The following is a 24047-nucleotide window of genomic DNA, read 5'->3' as shown; positions in this document are numbered from 1 at the left end:
CTTTAGTGGTTCACTAATCACAATCATTGTTCTCTAACCTCATAATCTTGTGCAATAGTTGTGCCTTTTCAAAACATATGGTTGGCACAGGAGTCTAAAGAAAAAAATCTGGCATCGCATATGAATTAATGAGGCTGACTCTGAGTGGACTGAGGCTTTGATGAGGGCTATGGATGGAGGCCAGGCAGACAAATTGTGGTGGCATTGTCGGACACATCAAATTCCTGGCCCCAGTAAATAATTCTGTCACAGACAACAATCCACGCATGTTTGCGTGGATGCTTTATATTGCACGCACAAAGCGGTGCATGGGCTTTGGAAATACTCAGACTTCCGATGGCAGCTTTGTCAATAAAGGGCCGGCAAGCTGCGTTTTATGTCTTCTCGCCAACGAGCTGGTTTACATTCGTGATAGCTGGGAACTCTTGAATTTCATTGCCACTGAGCATTGCTGTGGCTTGAGATGCGGGCGCATGTTCATGAGTTGTGCAACTTCGAATGACACCTCACCCGAACCACCAGGGGGCAGAGAGTTTCCTTCACTTTTCAATTGGTAGTCAAAAAAGATAATGATGTTTTTTTTTACACAAATTAGCAATACGAAGAGGATCATCTCCTCTTCACAACCCTGAACCAGTGGGGAAACTCCACATTATTATGGCCGGGGTGGGTTTAACCATAGGACAGCCACTGTTGACTTCCGCCCAAAGTGGTACTGATGTTATTGATCCCTGAGGAATGATTCTCTGAGTCAACCCCAAACGAGGATTTCATCTCGCAACCTTCTGATTGCAAGCAATCCGCTCTACCGCTCAGCCTCCGGGCCGTTTGTGAGTTAAACTCTCAGTTGGGGGTTGAGTCAGCCTATTACCCTTCTGGAGTCAGCATGATACCGTCCACTTTGCATCAAGTCACCAGTGTAGTCCTGTGGACAGACAGGCTCTGGCCTTGGGAATGTGGCATTTCCATCACTGGCTCAGGGCCACCAACAACTATGAGCAACTCCGTCATGCTCGTTAGAGCATGGAGTGACTTCACTCTAAGAGGGCACGAGTATTAACTCGGCTTGTCTGGCAAATCCACTGGCAATCGGTACAATCCACATTAAGGACAAATCTCATCACACCGTGATGAATGTTGCCTGAAGCTGCCTTTTCTTAAGTAAAAGAATTTACCCCAAAAAATACATCAAAGCAGCTGTTGTCAATAACAATAGTTTGAATTGTATGGCAAAGATCAATCTTTCAATTAATTCTGTCCAGCGCAGCTGTTGTCTATAAGTCAAAACAAAAACGTTTGCGCCTAATGACCGCTTGAATTCCTCCTGTGTCATGACAGCTGCCTGTGGTGTTGCTGTGTGGCCGTCAGGGCCTTTGGATGTTACGTTGCGCACGTTGTGTGGGCAACCCCAGCACTAGGACTTGACGTCTCGTGCGTTACCGAGAGCGTAGAAACCGAACGGGAGATGACGAGAGGGAAAGCTCACCCACGATGAGAAATGCAGTCTATCTTTTAAGAAAAAACAACCTATTTTACACGTCAATGAAATCTTCTTGGTTCTTTCGGTAAAGTCACGTAGAAGGGAAGTAATAAAATAATAAAAATAAAACATAATAAAACAATTCTCACGACGTTTCGGCCACAACGTCAATGAGATGTTCAAAAAGTACCTTTGTTCATGGGGAGATACAACATGGGGTAAAGAGGCATTCGTTATTGTTATTAACATTTGTCACAGTGGTCTTTTTTTTTATACATACTTTTTTAGTTCCACATCCTCCATCACATCATACATTGCAACATCCTGACGTTCTGGATTGCATTACCAGGGGTATCGACGATATCAGGGGGGGGGGGTTATTTGGGGAAGGGGGGGGGCAGGTCATCGCTACTCTGGGCTCTGGTATTTAGAACTGTTCTAAGGTTTAGGAATGTGCCCCATGCACGTGCTGTATTCTTCTTCCTTGTCTCTGAGAGTAATAGCTCAGATGCTCGAGTGCTGGGATTGGGCCCTAATGAATACAGCCATTGAGTATTGGAGGGGGGGGGGGGGGTTCTTGATTCTTCCACGTACCTAACGCAGTTTTCCTGGCTACTATATTGGAAGTCCTTAACAAAATGTTCTGTCCTCGAGTCAGTTCCACTTTTCTTGGGCCCCACAGGGTAGTTTCCACACTTATTTTTTTACAGATGTATTGTTCATCTTATTGAATACCCCCATGATATTTTCATATAACTCAGCAATAGTCGGACATGACCAGTAAGGATGTTCGTCATCGTGTATTACACCCGGGGGGTTCCGTGGGCAGTCCGGGGATGGTCCACAATGGTCCTTCATGATTATTTGTGCAACGTGTTTTACAGCTGTGCATCTAAAATGCTTAGCTGGTAACCAGTATTAGTTTATGCACGCCTCGATCAGCTGATGAGCCATTGGATTTAGAAACCACTCCAACATTTGCTTGTATTGAGCCAATGGTGCTGATAAGATGTACTCCCAGAGGGTTGTGCAGCTGATGTGATGTGTAAAATTCACCTTTGTATATTACGTGGAGAGACACATATAGGAAAGAGGAATTATTTATTTTCGTATTCACATTCTGCACAGTGGCGTGTTTTTTTTCATTGCAAGATGTATGGAAAATTAATCTTAGAGCAGATGTTGCCTTCACTGTGAGTGAATACTCGTACATTGAAGATGCGGAAATGTTCATGTATGACCGCATATATTTTCTGTAAGGCTGCAACATCGCTTATTATGCTAAATATAAACACGGCGTTTACAAAAATGACTTAGGGTTGATCTAGTGCGGGCAGGGCTTAACAAACTGTGTGGGTATTTGTGTTCGATCTGGCTCAAAATCAATGATGTAATGGTGTGTGTGTGTGTCAGAACGAGAATCTTTATTTAGATTGGAGGAATCCGATGAGCTATAAAGCTCTTCTTCACAGATGTCCAGTGTGTGTCAGTCATAGTGGTAAAAGCGTGTTTGTTTGGCACAGTTGGGAGCAGAGTTGGTGAGTCAACCCATGGCGTCTGTTCCATGACCTCCTGCCAGTGAGCCTTCGACACTTCAGATGGCCTCAAAGTCCACTGAGCCTGGCACAAGAACCATGGTGACGTCACCCCCACTTCGTTGCCCGAGTGAATTGCAGTCGTTAGGCGAGGGCCATACGTGTGTAAGATATTGGTCTGTGTGCAACCTTCCGCTCCTAAAGAAATAATGAAAAACTGACTCGGTCCCATCATCAGCCGTGATCAATTGAGGTGCTGGATGAAGGCCTCCCCAATCTGCCACCACCTCGCACGATCCAGGTATGGAATAATCCGCGGATTCCCATCCCCGTTGGACCTGGCAATGAAGCTTCAGCAGGTTGACGTCACTTCCTGTTGAGTCGGTCGAGATATCAAAGCGTCCAGACATAAAGATCCCGAAGTAGATATACCGCTGTAGCAAAACGTATCCCATTGTAGGCGTAGACATCCCGTCGTCGGCATAGACCAACTTTGGTAGAATGTGGACCCAACACTGCATGTTTACTGGGTGGCAGCGCTACGAACGCGACACCTGAGTTCGATTCCTGGCCACAGCACTGACATCAGTGGCGAGTGATACCTGAACCAGTCCTGCGCTGCCACCACACGTCTCACCATATTACACTCGCCAGCGTGGTGAAGTATGGGGCCGTCCATAAATGACGTCACGCGATTTTGGACGATTTTTGACCCCCCCCCCTCGTCACGCGGCATCACAAAAAGTCAGACCCCCCCCCCCCCTCAAATATGACCTCACAAAGCTCTGCCCCCCCCCCCCCCAAAACCATATTTCCATTTTGAAAATTAAACATGCTTCAAATAGCTTTAAACTATTGTCATTGAAGTGCGTATTTAATGTGGCGCTGCACTCTGATGTTGTATGAGTGTTGTTAGAACAATTAGTGTTGTTATAACAATTCTATATTTATTTAAAGTGGCGCATTTTGATGTGGCGTCATATTTCTCAACACCCCCCCCCCCTCGTCACACATCGTCACAAATGTCTGACCACCCCCCCAGGTGCGTGACGTCATTTATGGACGGCCCCTATGGTCAAACGACCCCCATGACCGACTCGGCACAGGAAACCATCATCCATCGGTAGATTGAGAAAGGGCTGCAAATGTTATACTAATAATGTCAAACTTACTTGTAAAGTCTATTTGGCGTTTGGACATCGTAACACCTGTTTCATTGTCAGAAAGGGTAAAACCTCTTCTTATTTTTCACCATTTTGGATACTGGCAAAAAGGTCCCAAAGACGGAGCTGCTCTAACCGAGCTCAAGTTCATTTATTGTGTGAGCCATTCGGCTCTTGAATCGGGTGCAACCGCAACAAACAAAAAACTAGAACATGAACAAGAAAACATCTTACAGTGACTACGCGACTATGTGCAAACAGAAAATCCAAGAGAAGACGGCAAAATATTGCCGAGCTCCAAGTGTCCTGCGACTTGCAATGTCATTGTGCTGTTCGCCTTGTGGCCGTTCTCTGGTCTATCACCGGTGGTGAGACTAGGCCATGAAGAAGGCCGTCTCTACTGGGGGCCAATGCGGTTCAAATAACAATGCATATCGATAGCAGGTATCTGTTTGCAATGTTTGTCACAAGCATGTGTGGTTCATGCATACTTGATGCCTCGCAAAAGTGTATCTGTTTGGTGATTGAACTCTTCTTAAAGCCTGTTTAATTGCCAGAATGGGTAAGACCTATTCTTATTTTTCATCATACTTGTAAAGTCACGTGCACGAGCATTGTCATGATGAACTAAGACACGGTAGATGCACCTCACTGATGAAATCCCAAGAGTCAAATTAAATCAACGTTTTTTTTTATCATTACCGTGTTTCGGTTTGGCTGAATTAGATGAAGACTGTTTTTTGTGTTTAAATGTTTCATTGTCAGTGCTGAACATGTCTTTTTTCACTACTTGGGTGCTGACATCTTGACAGTACCGATCACATGTTTTCAAAACTGAAAGTTTTTTTTAACTGCCTCCAGAAAGCCAAGTTGCAACTGGCTTGAAATGATTTACGCATGTGCGAATCGGGTCAAGGATAAGATATTACGCACAGAGGAAATGATATTCTCATGCCAAACCCATTTTTCCAACCACAGTAAAACATGCAACCACTTGGGTACGTGCGTATTAGCGCAGTGGAAACGCAGCCAGGGTCAGAGCACCGGTAGCAGCTTGCTACTCTCCCATCGTCTAGACTGTAACACATGCCAACATAAAATATACGATTTTGGCTTGTTTATGTGACTTACGATATTAATATGAATTCCTTAATGAGCCACGTTGAAGTGTGAATGTAAGTGGATACAATGATAGCCCTCTGGGGAGATAATGTCATCAGTAGAGGTGCTGCCCCGCAAGTGCACGCTCACACCGCTGCTGGCGGAAGGACCTCCACGAGGGGCAGCTCTAGAGAGACCCTCCAGAGGGTATTTGGCCTACTCTTCCACACCGGCCAGACGTCTTGGAAGAAGCGGGAGTTGCCCACACTTTACCCCACGACACACACGACCTGCCGATCCACTAACTGTGGTGTTTACCCCTGTATACCGAGATGGTGGGATTTAATACACTCGCCTATCGTCTCACCTGTCACGCCAGGAGATGTAACCAGCAAACCTATGGATTGCAAGTCCAGTGTGCTAACCATTACACCGCGGCACCACCCTTCCGATGCAATGTATTGCATGTGAATAAAAAGTCGGCGTGTCTGTGCTCAAGCGAGTGTGGGACTGTGTTTATCTCCAGCGATGACCCTGAATGCAGCAATTGAAATTCGACATTGCCTTGCAGCGAACGAGTCTCGCTGTTGGGCAACCACAGATGGCTTGCCGAAAAAAGCATTGATGGATTTAATCCGAATCCGAATATTTATTTATACTGGAGAAATCCGATGAGCTATAAAGTTATTTTTAACCGATGTGAAAAAGATTTGGGTCAACAACCACTGACCAGAATTCCAAATTGTAACGTTACGATTGTTTTTTGAGTGATCTAACCAGAGCACTTCCAGCAAACCGCACTTATTCTGTAATTTTAATTATACCTAATAGGCAACTGAATCAATGAATATGGATTGCCATGTACATGCGCTGTGCACATTCTCGCTGGTTCACGGCAATATAGTCTTCATACCACAATTTACAGTCCACGCATCGTCCAAGTTTCCATGGAACACTTTTATTGTTGTGCCTTAAATGCACAAAACATGAAAATAATGAACCAATAGTTGTGACCCAGTAACCGAATAACCTGTCTAGAATTGCACAGTGTTTAGCGCAACATCAACAACAAAACAACTTGAAACATTTAGGAGGAATGTTTCCAATGGAAATGCATCCACTGTGAGATGAACGTTTCATGCCCGATTGCTGTGGTGCTTATCGCTGGATGAGATGCTCTCCCTCATTGCTGTTAATCATGGGAGGTAAGGGGGGTCTAGCCAATTAGTCTGTCTTACTCCTGCGAAGGTTTTCGCTGTTGTGCCGTAGAACTTACTCTCTGATCTGTTTTCGGCATTATATCTGACGTTTCGCTCTACATTCTTAAAACGTCTTCAAGTTCCCAGCACGTGGAGAGTAACGTCGGGTTGCAGACACCTGCCCTTCATTTCCACTGCCATATCTGGATTAGCAAGTCTGCTGTGCGAGCCATTATAACAACATCCCCAGATGTACAATGTGGTAGCATTCTGCAAACTCCCAGCACTCGGAGCGAAACGTCGGACATCATGCATTATAATACGTGGTACGACCCAAAGAGCAGATAAGAGAACGCACCACTTCATCATTTGTTAGCACCCACCAGGGCTGCCAACGCTGCTCGTACATTCTCATGAGGTTGTTTCGACAGCCTGGTGTTCAGCACACAATCCCCATCGAGCCAGCTTGCGTGTAGTCAGCTGTTCAGCTGTGACAAAGTGAAACGGTGAAGCTGAAGGGTTTCCCACGCTCAGATGAGCATGTTCAAGTGATAATCTGCGTGTATAGCAATTTGACAATGATGGAAATTCCACGTTCCTGTGTCATTGCTGACATGTGAAGTACCGGTGAAGACGCTGGACACCCAGGTTGAGGCACACGTATATTTATTTTCAGCTTATCGGTACAGGACAACACTAGAGGGGGTAGCGGCCCCCTCACCCGGATAACTGGGGATACCCCCTAGCTAATCTCACCTATCCCCAAGTCCTCCTCTAACGAGCTAGGGGAGGCTAACTGGCCCGACACTGGTGAGTCGGGCTACGGTCTCCGGAGTCCCAGGGTCTAACCCTGGTTCACGGAACCACGCCTCTGGCTCGCTCCTCTGCAGCCCTGACAAGGGCGGCGTCGAGGGGAGTCCAGGGCTCTAGCTAGAGGATCTTCACTCTTCCTCCTTTGTTCCCAGACTGAGCCACGAGCTCTCTCTGTCCTCCCCCTTTATACCCCCCGTCAGGATCACAACCCCCCCAGGCTGCCTGATGCGGACGTCGCTGCGGGCACCCCCCCCGTGTACTCCCGTAACTCCGCCCACTGTGTTTGTTACCCATTGGATCGTATGCACTTACAGCCCTCCCGTAACAGCCCTACATCACCCCCCCCATTACAGCTCGCAGCCGTCCCGGCTGCAACAATTCTAAATAAAGGAACAATTACCCCTCGACCCCGTGTGTGCCTCATTTTTTCAACAAAATGCAAATAGCAGAACAACAACAAGAACAACAACCATACCCCCGAAGGGAATGTCCGGCGCACCCCCCCCCCCGCATAAATACGAAATCCGTAAGCACGTATGTACAACTAGCCAGGAACTCCCCCATCACACACAGCACACCCACGACACACAACGCACCCACAACACCCACACCGCGCCCACACAACACAACACACTCAGTGTGCAAGGAGCACACCACCGACGCAGCATACAGTAACCATGACACGTGAAGGAAAATAAATAAGAAAAGTTTTTTTTTTCTTTTTCTTCCTGCTGTATATTATAAGAGTCTGCGCATTTTAGCGCGCGTCCTTGCCGCAGGCCCGTCACACGGGGCAACCCCGGACGGCGGACCATCCGGTGGCGGCTGTCCCATTCGAGGTGAGGTCGCGATTGAAGTCGCGCGACTGTCGGCATCACCTGTGGGGGTTCCAGGGCGTGAGCCCGTCATTCCCGGTACACCTGTGGGTGGGACAGCCGGCAACACATCAGGCGAGAGCAGCGACGGACCCTCCGAGTCGGTCGACCCCCCACATGCTTGGCCTCGCGTGCGTGGCGTGGGCCCCCGCACCGCAACAAACGGCTTCAGCCTAGAGGGGTGTACAAACCACCGGCGCCTCCCCCATTGGATTCGAACGCACTGAGGCCTCAAAACCTCAACAACCTCGACGGGGCCCCGCCACGGGCGTACGAGTTTAGAGGAGGTCGCGAGTGGTACCTGGGGACAGTGCAGCCATGCCCTGTCCCCCGGCTTCCACTGCAGCACGTGCGCGCGAGCCAGTCTGAGGCGCTCGTTCGCCTTCTGACGCCTGTCAGAATTTAGCCTCGCCGCATCCCGCGCCTCAGTCAGTTTGTCAAGATTAAATTTAACGTGATCGTCCAATTTAGATTTGCCCAGCGGCACGGGGATCTGCAACTGTGCCCGAACAGGTGGGTCGGGTTCGCGGCCATACATAAGAAAGAAAGGTGAAAACCCCGTCGCAGCATGGGGAGCCAATCTGTATGCCGCTAGAACCCCTTGAATATGTAAGTCCCAATCAGCCTGTGAGTCCGAAACTTGCTGCGACAACATAGACGTGATGGTGCGATGCAGACGCTCGACCATCCCGTCCGTTTGCGGGTGATAGGGGGAGGTTCGAATTTTTTTCGTTCCCAGGAGATCACAGACTTGTTTTATGAGTTTCCCCGAAAAATTCCTACCCTGGTCGGTCAACAACCGCTCCGGGGCACCTTTGTCCATGACATAACCTTGGACAAAGGCGTCGACGATGGCTGCTGCCGACTGATTCGCCAGGGGCCAGGCCATAGGCCAGCGCGTAAAATATTCGACCCCAGTAAGCAAATATTTATTTCCCCTGGAGGTGGCGGGGAATGGCCCCAGAATATCCAGTGCGACCAGTTCATTTATTCTGGAGACCTGGATGGATTGCAAGGGCGGGTTCGACTCCCGTGCCGGTGGTTTGCGCTGCGCACACTGAGGGCATGCCGCCAACAGGTCAGTGACATCCTTTGTCATACCCGGCCAAAAAAAATTCAGCTGGAGCAAGGCGAGTGTTTTCTGGGTACCTAGGTGGAGGAGGCGCTCATGAGCAGCCCACACCACCTTACCTCGTAGGCCAGAAGGGACCACCAGCCGGTGACGCTGGGATTTCCCGTCCCAATGCATAAGCAAGCCCGCATGGGTTTCCCATGCGTCGGCATGACCCGTCACACGCCCCCTCTCCCCGGCGCGACGACGCAACGCGAGGAGGGAGGCATCCTCCAACTGGAGGCGCCCCCATTCATCAACGGGCAATCCAAGCAGGGAATCTCTCCCCTGTTCGGCGATATCAATGGGGACTACCGTTTCATCGTCGGCGGCCGCCGCCAGGACCGGAACCATCATGTCCCCTACTGGCTTGCAACGCCCCGACCCCAGGAGACATGCGCATTCGGAGGCGGTTGGCATCCGTGACAGAGCGTCAGCGTTGGTGTGGCGAACGCCCTTACGATAAGTGGTTTCAAAACTGAAATCCTGGAGGACCTCCAGCCATCGGGACAATTGTCCCGATGGCTGTTGAACCTTCAGGGCGTACTGCAGTGCCGCATGATCTGTGCGGACGGTGAAATGCCGACCGTACAGATATGGGCGATACTGTTGGATGAAATAGACAATTGCCAACAGTTCCCTACGGGTGACACAATATCTTTGCTCCGTTGGAGACAACACCCGACTGCCGTACGCGACCACCCGTTCCACGCCGTCAACCACCTGGGAAAGCACGCCTCCAATACCCGTGTTGCTCGCGTCGGTGTCGAGCAAAAACGGCCTCGAAAAATCTGGGTAAATCAAGGGAGGAGCCTTCACCAGCGCGTCCCGAAGGGAGCAGAAAGCAGCTTCCTCATCCTGACCCCAGTGGAACCGAACCCCTTTAGATGTTAACGCGTGTAGGGGTTTGGCAATCGTTGCAAAATTAGCGACGAAGCGTCGGTAATATGATGCGAAGCCAATAAAACTCCTGACCTCTCCCACCGAGGTGGGAGTCGGCCAGGAGCTGACACACTGCGTTTTGGCGGGATCGGTAGCAATACCCGAGCGCCCTACGATGTGCCCCAAATAACGCACCGACTCGCGTAACAAATGGCATTTTTGGGGCTTAAATTTCAAATTAGCAGCCCGCATCTTTAGGAAAACCGCCCGCAACCTCTGGAGATGTTCATCAAAAGTTTTACCAAAGACAATAACGTCATCCAAATAAATCAGGCACGATTCCCATTGCAATCCAGCCAAAACCAATTCCATCAATCGCTGGAAAGTTGCCGGCGCTGAGTGTAAGCCCATCGGCAACCGGTTGAATTGGAACAGGCCGTGCGGTGTACGGAAAGCAGTTTTAGGCTTAGAATCATCGTCCAGAGGAAGCTGCCAGAATCCCGAAAGTAAATCTAGTGTGGAGAAGAATCGCGCTCCCGCCAAAGCGTCCAGCGATTCGTCCATCCGTGGGAGCGGGTATGCGTCGGCAACCGAAATTTTATTAAGGCGCCGAAAATCAACGCAAAACCGCAACGAGCCGTCCTGCTTTTTAACCAGGACGATCGGCGCTCCCCACGGGCTGGTGGAGGGAGAAATGATGTCGGCGGCTAACATGTCATCAACAGCCGATTTGACATGGTCCTTTTCGGCGGGACTTAACCGAAACGGATTTTGGCGAATTGGCGCGCTGTCACCCGTGTCAATATGGTGACGCAGCAGGTGAGTGCAACCCAAATCATATTTATCACGACTGAAAACGTCGGAAAATTCCCTCAGTAGCGTTCTAAGCTGTTGGCGCTCTGAATTTGTCAGGTCCGTCGATCCCGCACAAAGCGCGTCGATCCACCCTTCATCGCTGTCCGAATGTGGGAGCATCCGGGAAGCAGTGCCAACGTGGTTCGCGACAGGTTCCTCGCAGGGCACTGGCGTCGCGTGAGCGAGCACCGTCCCTTGAGGAACCACCACCGTCTGCGATCCCACATTGAGGACCGCGATGAAAGGGTCCCCGTCCCCTCTTACGACGGTCTGGGCCGGAATCAAATGAGGCCCATTAACCCCGGCCCTAGACGGTCCCAGCAAAACACCCTGATCCCCTATGCCCTTAGCGAAGGGCCTACGAAGTTTCAGAGGCACTAGCATTTGAGCTCCCGGCGGCACACGAACAGTTTTAACGACGAACGCCGGTACCGTCGCGAACGCCGACCGAGCTGCCGCAGGGGATGGCAGGAACGCCATGCGCCGCCCCGATGGAAGCTCAATGCATCCTTGGTCGATCAAAATACGAATGGGCATTTTACCTAAGAAATCCGTCCCCAGCAGGCACGGAACCGCCAGCGAGGAGGAAACGAAAATCGGCCCCGACAATTTGATGTCCCCAATAGAAATTTGCGCTCGAATCTGTCCCATGATGCCGAGAGAGCCCCCGTTAGCGGCATAGAATGGGACGTTAACCGGCAGTAAAGGCCGGCTTTGTACGGGCAGAATATTGTAAATTAATTCCGAAATGATTGTCGCCGATGCCCCCGTATCGACCAAGATGCGTACTTCTACCCCGTCAATGTGTCCGACTACGGCCGACGACCCTGACGACGCGGCTACCACGCGATGGGCCAACACGGACCACTGTTTGGGCTCGATTTGAGTCCCCGCAGTGATCCGCGTTAGCCCCTCGCAACGCGACATCGGCCCCCCGTTTGTTGTGGTGCGAGAGCGTGCAACGGGTAGGTGCTTTGGCCAAACATGTGTGGTGCCGCGACTCGCCGGGTCATGTTGCTGGAGCTTGGGAGGAGGAGGCCCGGCGTCCCGTCGAGCCGTCGTCCCGCGCTGTCGAGGAGAGCGGCACCCCGAGGCGACGTGGCCCCGGACGCCGCAGTTGAAACACCGCGGGAGCCCCGGTGGAGACGACGGGCGGTTGAAACGGCTTGACCCGTCCCGGGCCGACCGTACTTCTTGCGCCTGTTGCCGTCGATGGTCGACGGCGAAGAGCTCCTCCGTCGGAAGGGTGGCTGCAGCCACCGCACGCCCTGCCGATGCCCTGCTGGCTTTCCGCCGCAGGGACAGAAGGTTGGCGTGAAGGAGGCGCGCCGCCTGAAGAGAGGTCATCTCGGCGTCCTCCTGTGCGACGACAGCGATGTCCAGGTCGTCTGCCAGGAGGAGTATTTTCTCCATGACCATCGCGTCCACGCCATCGTCGTCCATACGGGGAAAAGCCGTCTTAGCCAGCGCTAGGAGGCTCGTCCTGTATGCCAGGGGCGACTCCTTCTCACCCCGCTTGCGCTCGTAGAACCGCTCTCTGCATTCCGCTGAAGGTCCATAGACCCCGGCCAGCAGCTGTAGTGCCTTCGGCAGAGTAGACCGCTTCTCTTTCGGCGCCGATGTGAGGGCGGCGAGCGCGTCTGCGTCGAGGAGCGCCGGCAGCGCGCAGAGGGCTTCATCGTCGGACCACCTTGCCATTTCTTGGTGGGCGATGAAGCGTCGCTGGAAGCCGCCCCAGTCGCCCTCTGCACCAACAAATTCTTTAAGCGGAGGCAGCCGTTGTTGTAGCGCAGCGTTCGCCTTGGACGTCTGTAGGCTGCTATCCCCGGGACTCGGCTGTGCGTCGGCGCGAATGGCAGATGGAATCGCCTGTCGCGGATGTGATGACGCTCCCTCCGCTGGAGATGACGCAGCTGTCCCAGCGAGAGCGGTGTCGGACCCAAGGTTGAGCCCGGCCACGCCCTCCGCAGCTGCCGTGACGATGGCGGGAAATTCAAAGCTTGAGTTTTCAGAAATGGCGGGAAGGCGCTCAGGTTGACGGCTCCCCTCGCCCCGTGGTGGACCACCAGCCCCCAGCCGCGTGATGTTTTCCAGCGTGGCGGCAGCGGCGTACAGTAGCTCCGCCAGTCTCTCGTGAGCCAGCCGTAGCGCGTCTGGCTGCGGCCCCTCTTCATGCCGATGCCCCGGTAGGAACGCGTCGGCCCCCGGCTGCGCCATGTCTTGGTGAGCCGCCTCGGGCTCAACGACTACAGCAGTGTCCTCCTCCGGTACTCTGGCTCGAGCTGTCTGACGTGTTTCCATGTCCGTAGTACTTCTGACACCAGATGAAGTACCGGTGAAGACGCTGGACACCCAGGTTGAGGCACACGTATATTTATTTTCAGCTTATCGGTACAGGACAACACTAGAGGGGGTAGCGGCCCCCTCACCCGGATAACTGGGGATACCCCCTAGCTAATCTCACCTATCCCCAAGTCCTCCTCTAACGAGCTAGGGGAGGCTAACTGGCCCGACACTGGTGAGTCGGGCTACGGTCTCCGGAGTCCCAGGGTCTAACCCTGGTTCACGGAACCACGCCTCTGGCTCGCTCCTCTGCAGCCCTGACAAGGGCGGCGTCGAGGGGAGTCCAGGGCTCTAGCTAGAGGATCTTCACTCTTCCTCCTTTGTTCCCAGACTGAGCCACGAGCTCTCTCTGTCCTCCCCCTTTATACCCCCCGTCAGGATCACAACCCCCCCAGGCTGCCTGATGCGGACGTCGCTGCGGGCACCCCCCCCGTGTACTCCCGTAACTCCGCCCACTGTGTTTGTTACCCATTGGATCGTATGCACTTACAGCCCTCCCGTAACAGCCCTACACATGTGTAAGGATCCGGTTATTTTGGCCAATGGAATCATCAAAGTGGCTGCTGTAATGTAGACAGTACATGTACGCCTTTTGAGAAGAGAAGATCAGATCAGGTACATTCGTGTTGATGAATTAAGTACCGCTTCGTGGGAAGTCAACAGTTGCCCTTTGAAACAACTCGGCTCGTGTTTGGGCAACTTGGGCTCATCACCACTGGCTAATGACCACCAATGAAGAGGAACACGTGCCAGTGAATGGTACTGTTATTTTTCGATTTAAAGCTTTCGTGACTGCAGGGATTGATCTTCTTGGTTCTTTCGGTAAAGTCACGTAGAATGGAAAAAATAAAATAATAAAAATAAAACATTTATTATTTTATTATTTCCATTATACGTGACTTTACCGAAAGAACCAAGAAGAAGAAGTACTGTTTTTATTGATGGTGGCATTGGTGATCACGAGGGCAACAAACCTGAAGCTAGTGATACTTATGGACGAGAGTGGTAATGGAAAAACAGCCCAAGGAGAGAACGCACCCAGGAGGACTGCCACGGTGGAGATGGAGCGATGAGATGAGTCCATGTGCGGTAGTGGGATGGTGGCGGCGTTGGAGAGGGCTCCATCCAGCAGTGGATGGATAGACAATGGTTGCTGATGTTTTTGGATGTTCTGAATTACAGTTGATTGGCTTTAAGTGGCTCGTGTTTTCCTAAAGAGCGATGATTGGAATTTTATTTAAAAAAAGGAGATTTGGGGGAAATGCCAAGAAATAAAGTGTCGGAAAGGTGGGCTCACCACCAAGTTGGTGAAAAAAGGCCGATGTTCATGTAACATGTTCATCAGCAGCAAAAACGAAGTGCATGGAAACTTATCAAGAAAGCCAAGCCAAGAAATGTAAATCTAAAAATGATGCCATGTTAATTAGGCGTAAGATATTAAAGTAGATATGTGCACCACCGAATTACATTCTGCAGTGCACTTAATTGAGTAACTAATGTGTTTAATCAGTGTATAATCAAAGGGTTGTTGTCATTGAAGTGATGTTAAAATGGGAGTGCGGATGTGAAATATGCTTAGGTAGCAGTGTGGCTCATTATACTCGTGGTAGAACACCGAGCCAGCCTTCTTAAGATAGCCCTGTCCAATGTTAAACCAGGTTCCCCAGTGTTCTCGAGAAAATAACTTTAATACATGAGGGGTTTTCGCTGAATACAACTAAACCCAGGTTTTCTTTATTTCATTAAAATGTGGAAAACCACGGTGGTATTTACAGAGCAATAATGAGCCGTGGCCTAATGTTGAGAAAGGGCATGGGCCAGGTGGCGTAGATGTCAGAGCCATGAGCTTGCACTGGCTGAATACCTGGGTTCGAATCCAGGCAGCTAACCTGTGATGAAGCTGGATTCGCAAGTGTAACGAGTTGATACTCTTAGCCCAATCGCCAATGACTGCAAAACAACAGTAAACAAAAAACTCGTCATGTAAAAATGTTGACCTGCATTGAATTTAGATTAATTATCGCCCTGAGAATTCATATATTGATTTACATATGTCAGATATCACTCACGATTGGTAGAAGCCATGGCCAGGAATCGAATCCAGACGGCTGGGTTCACAGTAGTTCAGCTGCGCAACTTCTCCTACCGCGAACTTGCATCAGACATAAAATATTGAGTGTTGTTATGGTACTGACATGTTTATTTGCGTTGTTCCTGAAACATTCACAAATGGACAGAATCCTGCACAGTTAATGAAAGCCTATCTTCAGATTGGTGCGACTTTTATGGTTCAGAAGACGTTTAATTTGTTTGTATCACGTGTCATATAGGGTCGTGTGTTTTGCATGCAGACGTAACTGCGATGCATACGCATCCCGTATCTATTACATAACCAAGGTTGTTTGACTCTTGTTTGAACTTAGATGTTATAATCTATTTTTATTTTACCAGGTAAGGTCCCCTGAGCTATATAGCTCTTTTTCAGAAGCGACCTCGCAACAAATGAAGAGACTTCTCACGTGGAAATTTATAAGCCACCAATACTCTAAACGCAGGTTTGTAAATGTGGAGGGGGAAACTGGAGCACCCGCAGAAACATCCACGCGACCACGGTGAGAACACGCAAACTACAAATATACAGCAGGCGTCAAGGTGGGGATCGAACCCACGACCTCCTGTATACCAGGCGAGGTAGATAACATCTTTACATACAAAAACTCAGGGTGGGAGGGCACAACACAACGTTAAATAGATTTTGAACAAATGATAAACGAATGATAAAGGGTGAACGGAAAGAGTAATACATTGCTCTGCTCTTGGGTATCGTGAATTGTGTCCCGGCTCTCACCCTCTGTGTAGACGTTGGAAGGATTCAATGCCCATCGTTTAATTGACGCCGGTGTTAAACATTGTACCGACATGTTCTTTACTTGATTATGATAATTTAGAAGGGGAGGCTGAACCTTCACATTAAAATTAATTATTTGGATGAAAACATCTTGATATATCGGAGGCCGCAGAGCTTGGGCAATTGTTGGCACCAGCTCACCGCGTGGCCGCCTTCTCGCTTGTCTGAGTAATTCAGAGCGAGAGAAAACTATGTGGTGTCTTACAAGTTGAAATAAACACTTTCCTGCGGAGGGAGCTGGTAGGAACGTTGGGTTGCTCGGTCAATGGCCAGGGTCAACGGCGGCGTGGTGTATTCCGCAAATATGCCCGACTGTGAGGGCGGGCACAAGCCGGCGTGAGTAGGTTAAACGTTGAGTTTTATAAGGGCACCACGGGGTGACCAGCCCCTCCCTACCTAGCCCCACCCCTCCCTCCCACCCCCCACCCAGCCCCACCTTCCCCACCCAGCCCCTCCCCACACTCCCCACCCCACCCTCCCCTCCCCACCCAGCCCCACCCTCCCCACCCAGCCCGTCCCTGCACGACGGACACAATAATCCCCTGTGGGCTGGTGTAACCAGGAGGTTCCTACCAGTGTTATTATAATCATTAGTGATGGGGGTCACATCACCCCCACCCATCACCCTCCGCCCCCAACCTCCCCGCAACACCACGGGGCTGTGAGACAATGCTAATGCAATGCACTCCGATTCGTTTTATGGCTTCAGGACAAAGTTGACGGCTTTCACTAAAGCACGAGTGTTTGAAGGACACGTGAATGCAGTTGCGAGACGTGTCTTCGCGAGTCATTGCCTAATCTGATATGATGCTGTACTGTGTATAATGGGGTCTGAGATTGACAAAATTGCACAGCAAACATGGCATTTTAATCACTGGCTCAAAAATACTCGCATATCTAAACACCATCCCAAGAATGTCAAATCGATCACGTTAGATGCATACACGCTGGGAAACTGTGCTATGAAAGTCATGTATTATCTTTAAAATTGCACGACTGACAATCGACAATTTCTATGTTGTAGCCAAGAAGAGCACTGCAATTGTGATCAGACTGTATGTGTCACGTCGAGGGATGATGTCAGATGGTCAAGCTTAATGATGGAGTGGTCTCCAAAGAATGGAGATGGAGGAACAACCTAAGTTTGTGCGCAGGTGGATAATTACATCGCAGGATGAGTGAGAGATCCACAACAGCTTGGGGAGGCCTTCATCCAGCAGTAGAATAACCGTGGTTGACAATGATCAACGAAAGCTCTCTACAGTAAATGCAAATCATTCGATCTTCATGAATGTGTTATTTTTTTTCAACGAACTAAAGGTGACCCTGATGACAAGATTTTGCGATCTGCTTCAGAACATTATAGTCACGCTACAACCGTGAGAACACCTTACTTACACACGGGCTGAGATGTGTAGAAGTCATAGCCTGGTTCCACATAATTGCTGTCGTGAAAATCATTCCACGTGGCTCAGCAGAGCTATTTTGAAAGTCAACACTTGCTGATGAATTTGAATCTGGTGTCAAACTGGAGTCCCAACCAGCTTTGCCCAAGCTGGTCAGAGTGCTGATACTTTTTCTGTTTCTCCGCTACAAAGTCACTGCCAGGTTATTTGAAAGGTCAAATTTCACTCGAGCGGCATTCGCAGCGTTTCTTGCGTCAGCATTTCGCGACTCTGGCATGGAGGATGTCCGAGATAGGGAGAGGGGTCATCTTCCCGAATAAAACCAGTGAAACGGTTTGTTTTGCAAGACAATATTGGCTTTGCTCCAGAACAACTGTTGCTACCCCAAATGTGTCGAGAAAGCCTCGCAAATTTGAGAAAAATTTGAGATAGAGTTATGGTGACTTTGTAGTTTCAATGTGAGAATCAAATCCCTTTCCACGTTCTAAGTCCAGACGTTCTTTCTTCTTGCCTACGAGTGTACATCTGTTTTAGACTATTCAGGGAGGCTGCATGCAATTGTGGATCTATGTTAGCAAGCTTACTCAGTTTAGAATATCATTGTATACGTCAGGCCCTATGGTGTGTGTTAATTTTAATATGTATCCAATTTTGACCCTATTTTCATTTGGTTTAGCATTATATGCCGGGTCACTGTAGCTCGTCTGTATAATATGTGATGTGTCCTGAACATTACTTGAGGTTCATCGTTATTCCTGTACATTGTGTAGAAATCCAAATTATTATAAAAATTTGCAATGACCTTAAGTCGCACACGGATGGTTGGAAACTGATCCAGAATTTCTCGTGTGCACAGCAGACTGTGCGGAGGGCCAGAAGGCTGCCTTGTGGATCAGGAATGTATACAAGAGGCCCAGAGACATGCAGCTGTTTACATTGTAGATTTGTGATGGAAAAGTGAATCGGTGGAAAATTAAATTACAATCGCAAACCGTTCAACTGCTGTCTGCTGCAGTAAAACTCCTGTAATCTCCCCATACTGGTGAATCAAACTGAACGCGGTAGCCTAAAAAAATACTTTGTTAAATGTTTTCCTTTGAGTGCCTTTTTCAAATTGATAATACGTAATACATCACGTACTTTTGGGAATCCACTGCTGGATGAAGGCCTCCCCGTGGTCTGTTGATTATGGGGTTGTTTGACCATACTTCACCACACTGGAATCATGTTGGTGGAAGGGGAGGGGGGGTACCCAGGATATATTCAGGAATTACTCGCCACTGATTTTAGCCGTGGCCACAAATCACTGCATTACTGGCTCCAAACTCACTTTTCTTCATTTGTGATGTTACATTAGTGTCTGTGGTCATGTGAACGAGACAGTTCTCACGCAGTAGTTGTGTGATGACACTTTTTCCTTGTTTGAAATAAAATTTAAAGATCGTGTCACGAAGAATGCATCTGCTTAGAAGGAACGCTGCAACGCTGTGATGTTATCTGAATGTCATGCTGTGGATGAACTCGCCCTTCTACAGAGACGTGGAAATGGCACCGTTGACTGAAAATTGCCAAGGGAAATTTAGCTCCTGCCCTACTCCCAGTCCCGGAGATTACAGTGTTCAAAGATTTCCACAAAAACTGGGTCCTGAATTTGACTGAGGAAAAGCCTCAACTGGTGCTCTACATATATGAGGACTTGTTTCAGCAGCCAGTTTCTCACTCCCACCTGAAGACGGTTGCTTGTGTGGCGATCGAAACGTCGTGTAATATTATATATTTTTCTACCTACGTGACTTTACCGAAAGAACCAAAGAGTATGGTGCAGTGTGACAAGGTAACACTGTGATACGGCAACATCTGGTGAGGTGGCTCAGCAGTGGAACGACTGTAGGGCTCACATTTGGAAGGTTACGAGTTCAAATCCTGGTGCGGATATGACCCAGTCCGTAGTCCCTTTAGGGTTGATGAATGAGTATAAAACTGTGGGGATGTCAACCGTGGTTGTCCTATTGAAAGACCCCCCCCACACACACAATAGGAATGTGGAATTTCCACCACCTCATCATCATTTATCATTGATACCACACCAAAACAAAGACGTATTTGAGATATTTACTCGGTGAAGAGATTGCAGACCTTGTAAAAAAATTGCAGTACAGACAATATACAGAACAAGTGAGAATAAAATACATTGAAGTAATAAACTCTGCTTGAAACTGCTATCTTTGTGTCAAGTTAAATCACGTACTATCTGAAAGTAATGTCTTTAAGTTACTCTTAAATTGATTAATTGCTATTGCATTAACAATATTTCCAGGTAAGCTAGTGTCAAAGCCCCAAATGCCCCTTCAGTAATGTGATTTTATTTCAGATGAAAGCAAGCTCCATTGCACGAGCGTCATTTACGATTTCGACCAAAGCGTCCGCCAAATATAATGTCCTGAGTGGTTGTAGCCGCTCAAGAGTGATCATCAACATTTAAAATTCACATCCTCGCCGCTGTACCAAGACGAGCCCCACTCCACGCGCTACTCAATGGGAAATTACTTTTAAACGTTTTCGTCAAAGAGTGGTTGTTATTTGTTATTCGAACAAGCTTTTTGTGCTAAGGGGGGGAGGGGGGGTGCTGGGTGGCGCGGTTTCCACTCGTCTTGTTTTTTTGGCATTTGTGCCCAAATAAATGTTTATTCTCTTCAAGAGATCATTTAACTTCCCCCGGCAGGGTGCGCATGGCGAGACCCTGCATCCCTTGCCTGGTACGCGGGATGGCGTGGGGTTTCGATTCCGACCCTGAATGATGCCCTATTGCATATTTCGAGTCCGCGTGATCTCTTTCTCTCTCCCCGTGGTGGTCGCGTCGTTTTTTTTTTCCTCCGGGTTCCTCCGGTTATACCCTCCAGATTTATACACGTGTGTTTCGATTATTTGGCTGCTACTGCAAATTCTCACATGTGGTGATGATGAAAGCCATTTTCGATGAGATATTATGTGTGGCCAGGTCGCTTCTGTAAACAGATAAAATAGCTCAGTGGGATGTACCTGTTTAAAATACAATAGTTTCGTTTAAATGAGTGATATCGCCTGGATTTTCCAAGTTTCCCATGTTTGGGTGTATGTGCACATTACTCGAGTGATGAATAGGTCTGAACTTGCGTTCAAAGGCCCTTCAGTCTGCTCAAACACCTGACATGGGAATTTGAAAAAGAAAAGCTGGATGTGTTTTTCACATTTCCTTTGTCGGTGCTCTCTCTCCCACACAAGTGGAGTTGCTCTCAACACAGTCTCGCTTATTAAACAGACATAGCGAGAAAACGCATTTCTTTAGAACCGCTTTTTGTTTGTTGTCGTTCAACCCCACACCTCCGATTAGCGCGGTTGGCTACGTACGGTGGGAAAAAAGTGCAACATGCCTGCATGCATAACTCTGATGCCAATATGTATCTGTGAGCATCTGTACAGGTCACTGTTCTGCAGGAGTTGTTTTGCCATTTAGTGCATCTCTATCCGTTGCATGTAGAGTTTGAGCATCTCTCCAAGAGGCATTGACATTTAAACACCATACATCAGTGGTTCCCAACGTTTTGCTCGTTCTGTACACCCTACCAGCCCTATCAACCACGTGAATTCTTGCAAATGAGACTATCCTTATCTCACCAGGTAAACACAATCTACGTAAACTGATCTGTCTGTGTATCCACGATCAGAGTATATGTTGAATGTTTAAACAAGCCCTCATGGTTCCATGAAATGTCCCACGTACCGTATCCCGCCCAGTGGCACGCGTACCAAGGGTTGAGAGCCGCCGCATTGCAGAGTTAAATTAGCCACTTTTGCCTACATCCCATTGAAATGAGCATGGATCGATGCGTTTCATTATCTGGACTGTTTATTTCACCTGTGGGTGTTTATAACAGTCTGCCAGACACCAATTGGGACACACCAAGGTCAACCTTGCCTTAAACATTTTGTTAAACAGATGCAGCTGAGGAGAGTGACCAAAAAATTTGGGGGCATTAATCTGCATGTCCGTGGCACACACACACACAGAGTAAAATAAGCAAAGGCAACCGTGGAAGGCTGGATTAATCCGTGGCTGGTAAACTCGTGCTAGCTGTGGCGTAACATCTCACCTTGCTTCGGAATCAATTGTCCGATTCCAGATTCTGCCCCTGTAATTTGTGGGAAATATCCAAAGCGTGCCCTTTGCTGTTATGAGAACGTAAAAAAAACCCGTGTTGATATCGACAATGGTCGCAGCTGCGCGTGGTGGGGTGGGCGTGTAATCTGGGCGGGCTTGGTCGATCAAACAGAGATGCAGATTTAGCGTGTGTGACACGTTGTCTCGCATTAACTCTCTTCAGACGCTTCAGTAATTTTGCTGGAGCAGTCAACACATGATGACGGTTGCTTGTGTTGCTTCCAAAACGTCGTGATTTAACTTATTTGTTTTCTCTTTTTAACCCACGTGACTTTACCGAAAGAACCAAAGAGTATGGATTCCTGCAGTCACGAAAGCTTCAAATCAACATTGAGTAGGTGCCTGTTATAATAACATTTAATTGGAGTGATCTCCGTGCAATGTGTGGGATTTCTCCAGGCTGCTGTCTACTTTGCCGCAGTAACTAACATAACTTGCGCCTGTGATCTCGAAGTCGAAAGAGGCGATCATTCTCGTTGCGTACGCGTGTGTGTCAACTGGCGCGTTGAATATCTACCATCATTTTCATTACCATGTGGGCCTTGATAGACGCTAGCTAACAAGGACTTGCTCCTGTGGTCTTTAAGGTACAAGGAGGCGATCGTTATGTTTTTAGATATTAGCCTTTTGGCTAAGATCAAGTCCAGTATTTGTTCGTATCAGTTGAATATCTGATATCTACCACATTGCTGTACCTGTGGGGAGCGGCAGTGTAGTGGTTAGCGTTACGTGCTACGAGCCCAGCGACCCGAGTTTGATTTGCACTTACAGTCAACACCAATCATAATTATCTGAACCGCTCCTGGGCTTCCCCTAGGTCGACTCAGCCTCAAATCAACCCCTGGTGCCGTATGTAACATCGCCACTCGAAAGACAAAGGCGGCCGGGCGTTGTGCTGGCCACCCACCCCCTCGTGTGCCGTGCGGACCTTCATATGTGCTACTCGCTAACATCACTTGCCCCTACAGCCTGTTGAGGCTAGACGGGGGATCTTTGTGCGTCCATGCACGTGTTGAATTCTTACCATATTTTTTCACAACACTGTCTTGCATCAATACGTTCACATTCCATTACCAAACAGAAGGGAGGTCTAACAGATTCTTGGCTCTTCCAACTAATGCTACTCAAGTGACACCGGCAAGTGCTGTGGTTTCCATAGCTCTGGGAAGCCACCAGAGGCATGTTTTGTTTGAGTTGATAAATTACCACTGCACAGCTGCGCAACACATCTCGGTGTTATGGATTAGCAGCGCATTAGGTGTTTCCTGTGAACTGCGGAGTGGTTTGGGAGAATGGCTGAAAGCAACTTTCATTAGACACTCCCTAGCTCCTGAAAAGACCCAAAAGGTCTCCACATCAACGAAATCTAAATGGCCATCACTTTGCAAATGCTTTGCGGGCAGCGCACAGATGACTTACCCTTGTTAATCGGCGACGTTCAATATCAGGCGTTCTAAGTGCGCATAAGCACACGCCGACTATTTGAAACGGCCGTTACGCACCGACCATTCATCATATTTTTTATTTAAGCGTAATTTTTCTTTAGCTGTTATTGTAAACTTGCAGGAAGCCTGGCAGCTGTAATGAAATCCCAATGCTGTAATTGGTGAAGGGGAAATTAGGAATCCATTTATTTGCTTGAGATTGTGACACTCGAAATAAAGCCAGCGTCTCGCTGATAGAAACGACCACTGAGGTTGCTCTCTTCTTAACTAACGACCACTCGTGGCATAGGTAGACCAGACTGTCGATACTCGATTTTATCGACCTCTGAAAGGATGATGGGTAGAGTCGACTCCCCGACTTTGCTTTGAACAGGAAATGTTCCTATTTGTCTTGTGTCCCCGCCATGGGAATACGGAATTTCCACAACTGCCCGAGGGCTGTGACGAAGGCCTATCAAAGCCGTGTCGATCATCTGATTTGTTTTTTTATATTTCACCAAGCTGGCCGTGACCAAGGGGTTGTTTTGGCTCTGCACCAGCGCTCCACTCAAGGGCCATCAACATGCCACGCGCAAAACGTTGATTATTATACGCGATTCTGTACAAGGCTAACTGTGAATGCTACGGCTTGTGTGTAACTATTGTTGCTCTTTGATTAATGGACACGATAAAGCGGTTGCACTTGGGTTAACGGCGCGAGCAAAACTGCACAAACTAGGAAAGAGAGAAATTT

General features: G+C 48.8%; 1 pseudogene; it reads left to right on the top strand.

The window, feature by feature from the left end:
• The first annotated feature begins 22486 nt into the window (after positions 1-22486).
• On the top strand, positions 22487-22564 carry LOC144934003 (U2 spliceosomal RNA; annotated as a pseudogene).
• The last annotated feature ends 1483 nt before the right edge of the window (positions 22565-24047 follow it).

Source organism: Lampetra fluviatilis, chromosome 8, assembly GCF_964198595.1.
Source record: "Lampetra fluviatilis chromosome 8, kcLamFluv1.1, whole genome shotgun sequence".
NCBI classification, from domain to species: domain Eukaryota; kingdom Metazoa; phylum Chordata; class Hyperoartia; order Petromyzontiformes; family Petromyzontidae; genus Lampetra; species Lampetra fluviatilis.
This window is presented reverse-complemented; position numbering and strand designations above follow the sequence as displayed.